Source organism: Echinops telfairi, unplaced genomic scaffold (assembly GCF_000313985.2).
Source record: "Echinops telfairi isolate 266 unplaced genomic scaffold, ASM31398v2 ScPeMD7_7469;HRSCAF=8507_1, whole genome shotgun sequence".
NCBI lineage: Eukaryota > Metazoa > Chordata > Mammalia > Afrosoricida > Tenrecidae > Echinops > Echinops telfairi.
In genome coordinates, this window is record NW_022111373.1 from 37,235,147 (window position 1) to 37,242,391 (window position 7,245).

The following is a 7,245-nucleotide window of genomic DNA, read 5'->3' on the forward strand; positions in this document are numbered from 1 at the left end:
ACTGCCAAATTACTGAGAATCCTGACCCAGCTAAATGGACACAAACCTATTACAAGAGAGCAGCCCTGTGCTAACCAAAGAAGCTTAATTCCACCAGTCATTCTGTGGAAGAAAGATGTAGCAAGCTGATTCCACAAAGATTACAGTCTTGGAAATCCTATACAGCAGTTGTAATCCATCTTACTGAGTCACTAGGAGTCAAAATGAGCTGATAACACACACAAGGGAGACAGCGAGAGGTTCTAGGAACAAACGCAAGCACTATGGAGGAAATTCTCATGTCCTACTAAACAATTTAGACTCGTAGGGGGAAAATCAGATCTGTTAGAAGAACTTTAATTTCTTTCAACAAATGCAAATGGAAAATTCAAATGCAAGATTCACTTAGCCATATGGTAGAATGGAGACCTTCAAAGATTTTCTACTTTGTGACATCTGAAACTTCATTATAAAAACAACTGCGGTACAAGGGAGACAATGTCAAGGAGACCAGGAAGGAAAAGAATGTTTGGAAACTGATTGTGGTAGCAATTGTACAACACTGCTTGATGAGATTGAATTATGTAATATATGTATCAAATCCCAATTAATAATATTTTTTAAAAAGTTCAAATAACTGGCTGTACCTACAAGAAAAAAGGACATCTCAATGACAGCCAGGATAAAGTAAATCTATAACCATATGGCCAAATTTGACCAACTTACATTGACCCTGAGAGACCATAAGAACGGTGAAAGGGAATATGTTAGAAGATCCTAGATAAAGTGGGAGGAAAATGTGGAACAAAATTCGAAATAGAAAAAAGACCAGACTGACTGGTTGGGGCATTCATTTAAGCATGACCTGTGGCTGCTTTGTGCTAAAGTATAGGAGTGCAGCACGTTGAGATAAAAGTTCCAGATGTGCCGAATCAGAAACTCAAGGACTAAGGCCCCCAAATCTGTATTCTTGGGTTAATTATTACTTTACTAATGAATGACAAAAGCTGTTACATCTAGAGATCTAGAGAACTCATATCTAGAGTGAGAAACTGACATCAGAATATTAGAGGTTATATTGATCTTCACAGCCTCGAATTTACATAATAAAGAAAGAAAGTGGAAAGGTTTCAGCTAGTGAATAATGGGCTATTGGATCACACAAAGCTAAGATCCCTGAAGGGCTATGCCGTTTTCTAAAGGTTAAAATTTTTTAAAAACTAAAGAAGCAGGCAGCAAGGGAAATTTTCACTGTTCGCTATTCATGAATTGCATAGTGTGTGTTCCTGATAATTCTATACTCTTAAAAGGCTTCATGACAGAAGCAAGCAAAAATCATCCGGTGTCCTCAACCCAGACCTCAAAAGAACTCCACAGATAGAGTTCCAGCAAATATCAACTCACAATCTAAAATCACAAAGTACAAAGGAAAATTTTAGTCAGTATTAGCATGAGTCAGCAGAAACAACAAAAAATAGAAACACATTCTCAAAGCCTTTGGTATTAAAATTTCAGATTCATAACGCAACATAAAGGTGTTTTATGTAGTTAAATATTTTAGATGTACTACAAGTTTTAAAACGTGCACGTCCATTTAAAGCATCTAAGGAGCCCTGGCGGTGTGGTGGTTTTGCGTTGACTGCGATCCTCATGGTTTGCAGTTTGAAACCACTGGCACTTGCTCAGAAGAAAGACCGAGCTTTCTACTGCTGTAAACAGACTCGGAAACACACAGGGCATCACTATGAGTCAGTGTAGGACTCGATGGCAGTGAGTTTTAGGTTTAATTTTGTTTTAGTGATTCTTTAGAAGTGCCAGTTATAATGATTGAAATGTAAATAGAGGAATTAAGGTAGTACGGGGCATGCCATTAATGGGAGACTCTAAACGGAACGATATGCCCAAGTAAAGTAAAAATAATTTTAAACGTATTCTTCCGTATAGATCATTTTTACATGGAAGACAGAGACAAAGAAACACAAAGCATAGTATAGGCTTTCAAACATATCAAGTTAGTTTTACAAAAATAAGCTAGAATGGGGAACAAGTTATATTTAAAGAGATAGTGGAGTTTCCATTTATTGGTGGAGAAGAATTTTAAAGAGAGTTTTTAGAGGAGAACATAAGAGGTTGAATATTGGATGGAAGAATCCTGAATCCTGGTGGCAAAAGCGGTTACACTTTGGGCTACTATATCCAGGTCAGCAGTTAAAACCCGCATGCTCTTCCACAGAGAAAGGTGAGCCAGTCTTGGAAACCTTAGGGAGTAGTTCTCTGTCCCAAGGCAGAGCTGACTTGGCAGTAGTAGTGTTGGGAACTTTGTTGGATGAGTCAGTTTCAATATGTCACTAACTATCCTAGTAAATATGCTGAGAACAGTGTTAGATGTAGGAGTTAATTCAGAGAAGTATATTTGTGGCATATGCTTTGTATTTAAATTCGTGAGAATTGGATGGATCATCAAGGAGTTCATTTGGGTAGAAAGAAAAGATTCCAAGTCGGTCGGTGCAGTCTAACATTTGGAAATCAGGGTCAATGCAGAAACTGAAAAGAAATAACACTAGAATCAAATGAAGTCTCTCAGGGAGTGAGTGATCGAGCTTGCATATGCTATTGCTAAATCAATTCATATCATCCACGTGTAAAGTTCTCCTGTTGATAATTTTTTTTAATAGTTGTAGCAGTTCATCAGCAGGGAAGTGCCAAAATTGGAAGCTGAATTCAGAAGAGATGATAGAATGAGGGATGTCATTGATGGTGTCAGATGGCTTTTGGCTGAAAGCAGAGGGTACCAGAACAATGTTTACCAGCATCTTGACTATGCTAAGGCATTTGACCATGTAGATCATAGCAAAATATGAATAATATTTCAAAGAATGGGAATTCCAGAACACAATTGTGCTCAGGCAAAACCTGTCTGTAGACAAGAGGCAGCCCCTGGAAGAGAACATAGCTTAAAGTCAGGAAAAGTGTGCATCAGGGTTATGTTCTTCTACCATACTTACTCAAACTGTGTGCTGAGCCAGTAAGTCGGGTGGCTGGATGATGTGAAGAAGAACGCGGCACCAGGATTAACGGAAGGCTCACTAACAACCATCTTATTTACTGCAAGTGAAGAGATGCTTCCAAGCCTACGGGATGGAGGACACCTCAACATGAAACAAAATCCGCACAAGTAAACCAATAAGCAATATTTCGGTAAATGGAAAACATTGGGAAGCTGTCAAGGGATATCATTTTATATGAATCTATGGAAGCATCAGTTAAGAAATCAAGTTATGTAATACAATGGGCAGAGGTGTGGTAAAAGATCTCTTTAAAATGCTAAAAAATATGAAAAGAGCAAAGATGTAAATTTGAAAAGATGCACTTTATCCTCTAATTGATCTACTAATATGAGGCAATTCTAAATAAAGGTTTTCATCAAATTTAGCAAGCTTATTAAAAAATTTATAAAGAAGAACTAAATGTCAAGAATCATCAAATTATATTTAAAGAATAGCAAATTGATGAAACTAGCACTACCATATATCAAGACGTATAAACCTATACGAATTAGTCATAGTAATTTAGTTTGTTAATTATTTAGAGTTAGGTAAACAAACAAATTAGACAGCCTCAGAACATAATAGTACAGAGGTGGCAGTATAGATTACGTAGTAGGAAAAGAATAAAACAGGAAAAACGAATCTGGTTAAATTGGGTATTCCTATGGAAAATGAAATTGAACTTGAATCCCTACATTTTGTCATGTATAAAAATTAATGACAAATGGATGAAAGATAAATATAAGAAGCAGAAATCTTAAGCTTCATAGAAGAAAACATAGGATAATATGATCTCGGTAGGAAAAGATTTTTAAAATAAGGCATAATGACAAAAATTGGCAAACTCATCTATACTAAAATCCAAAGCTTCTATTCTTCAGAAGTCTCCTTAATGATCAAATAACTTAACACTAGAAGAAAAATCTATAGCACATATACCCAACAAAGACCAAGTATCCAGAATAGATATTCTTGATGACTCAGTTGGACAACTTCCTCTCCAAAGAAAATCCAATAGAACAAGAATGCGCATTGCAGCATTGCTCATAAAGACAGGAAAAGAAAGCAGCGTTTCATTTAATGAACATAATAGGAAACATGAATGTCCAATAACCACATAAAATGCTTAAACACTGTTCAAATAAAGGCACATTTTAAGTTAAAAAAAAGTCATCTTCGGGCCCAAAGTGGAACTCTCTCCTTACTGAATGTTGAAAAGATCTGGTGGAGAAAGAGCTCCATGCACTGCTGGGGAAGGAACTGGGCTTTCTCTTACAGCGGTAATCTCGACATGCAGTACATCCCTTCGTAGACATGTATTTAAGATCAATTCTGACTCACGTTAACCAGGAGACATGTACAAGAATGTGCATGGCAGCCTTGCTCATAAAAACAGGGGAATGTGGATTGCATTTAATGAAGCAGAGTGATTGATACAAGTGACCAGATTAGGTAGGACTTATCTCAATATGTGCAAACCTTAGAAACAGCGGAATGAAAAAACAAGTCATAACACAATACTTGAAGCTTTACACCATTTTATGAAGTTCAAATCAAACAAAATTAAGTAATTAATTATTTAATGCATTTTAAAAAATGAAAACGTGATTTCAAAATTGTAGAGAGGTAGTTACCAATAGGATGGAACTTTGGTCCCACAAAGATTAAGCATTCAGCTGCTAAACAAAGGTTTATCTTTGAGCACACTGAGGGTCTCCTTGGGAGAAGGCCCCAGTGGTTTGATTCTGTACATAGTAGTCACCCAACCCTATAGGGCATCTCTGATCTGTCATGGGAATAACTCATCAACACTTAATAAACAAGTTACCTAAAGGAGGGCAGGCAGTGCTGGAATTGTAGGACCATAAGTTTTATTTCACAAATGGAGGGGTCACCTTCCCAGTATTTGTTTTTATTAATATGTCTCATAACATATATATATATAAATTCTTTTATATCATGTGTTTTATTAGGACATAAAGAAAAGGAGATCTAGTGACTGTTACATTCTAGTCTAAGCACAGCTGCTAAGAACCATTTTACAGTGCTCTTGGTCTGATATGAGGGCTGTTCACGTTCCTAGTCTATGGACAGTGGGGATTCGCCAGGAGTTGTGATAGTTAGGTTTATTGTGCCAACTAGGAACGTGGGTGGAATTTAATCATGTAGCAGCTTGAATGGAGGAGTACGGAGATTAATACTTTCTGAGGGCAACCTCCTCTCTCTCTTTCTCCCTGGTGATGAGACCACCATGCTGCTACTTGAGCTAGTCCTTTGCCTCAACCGTGTGCACTGCCTTTGGGCCAAGCCAGCCCATGGATCATGTTGCCATATGTGCATTGCTAACAGGGGCCTGCTTTGCTAAGCTCCCAAGCTACTTACTGTTGCTTCCCCACCCTGCCGTCTGCTGCCTTTGGTCATCATGGTTTGTTTGTTTTTTTTATTATTTTATCGGGGCTCGTACAACTCCTATCACAATCCATACATACATCAATTGTGTAAAGCACATTTGTACATCCGTTGCCCTCATCATTCTCAAAATATTTGCTCTCCACTTAAGCCCCTGGCGTCAGCTCCTCATTTTCCCCCTCTCTCCCCACTTCCCCCTCCCTCATGAACCTTGATAATTTATATATTATTATTTTGTCATATCTTACACTGTCCGATGTCTCCCTTTACCCACTTTTCTGTTGTCCATCCCCCAGGGAGAATGTTATATGTAGATCTCTGTAATCGGTTCCCCCTTTCTACCCCACCCTCCCGGTATTGCCACTCTCACCACGGATCCTGAAGGGATCATCCATCCTGGATTCCTTGTGTTTCTAGTTCCTATCTGTACCAGTGTACATCCTCTGGTCTAGCCAGATTTGTAAGGTAGAATTGGGATCATGATAGTAGGGAGGGGGGAGGGGGAAGGAAGCATTTAAGTACTAGAGGAAAGTTGTATGTTACATCGTTGCTACACTGCACCCTGACTGGCTCATCTCCTCCCCTCGACCCTTCCCTAAGGGGATGACCAATTGCCTACAGATGGACTTTCGGTCCCCACTTCGGACTCCCCCTCATTCACAATGATATGATTTTTTGTTTTTTGATGCCTGATACCTGATCCCTTCCACACCTCGTGATCGCACAGGCTGGTGTGCTTTTTCCATATGGTCTTTGTTGCTTCTGAGCTAGATGGTCGCTTGTTTACCTTCAAGTCTTTAAGACCCTAGATACTATATCTTTTGATAGCCGGGCTCCATCAGCTTTCTTCACCACATTTGCTTATGCACCTGCTTTGCCTTCAGCGATCGTGTCGGGAAGGTATGCCAGTTTAATAGAACATAGTATTCTTGCATTGAGGGAATACTTGAGTGGATTGGCCATCATGTTTGAGGGAAGATTCCACTCTCTGCTTCCTTGATCTTGGACCAGCAGCAAGCATGATTTGACAGACTATCAGTATATTAACTGTTCCATGAAAATGAGTTGAACTGAGCCCTCTGTACTGCTGTGTGGATTAATTAGATGTTATATTCTTTCTCGCTCTAAAAACCTGTGTGTATAAATATATATAAAATCATGAGTGTCCTGGTTTTGTTTCTCTAGAGAATCCTGCTTAACACACAGTAGTCAATTCACATAGGGTCCCTGCAATTGGATTTGGGGCTTCCACTATCATCCGTAGAATTCTGCATACTGAGTATTTAGAATTTAGGAACTGGTACTATTCCCTCCTCCACTTTTGGATCTTATTGTTACAATCCTTGGATCACGCAGGTTGTCGTGCTTCCTCTGTGTGGACTTAAATGATTACTCAATTAGATGGCTGCTTGTTTTGAGACAAAGCTTTAAGACTCCATATGCTATTTTCCCCTAATAGCCAAACACCATATGATTCCTTCACCACAGTACTTAGACTGGAATATAACACCTGTCATTAGATCTCCCTCTGGACCCACTTTAAGTTTATTCTAAATTTTTAATATCCTCTGCTTTTTCTTAGCCTGTGGTCTTTCTCTGTTTTATATGATCATTGTTGCTGGGTCCTCTTTTTGTTTTTTGTTCTTATAGAGAAACCAAGAATGGTGCATTTATGAAGTCAGTAACTAAAATGATAATTAGCTGGGAACACGGAAAGAGCGTGGGGAAAATGAAGAGTCAACATTAATGGGAACAAGAAGGAAGAGAATTTTCCAAAGTTGAGTGTGGAGAAGATTGCACAATTCTTCTT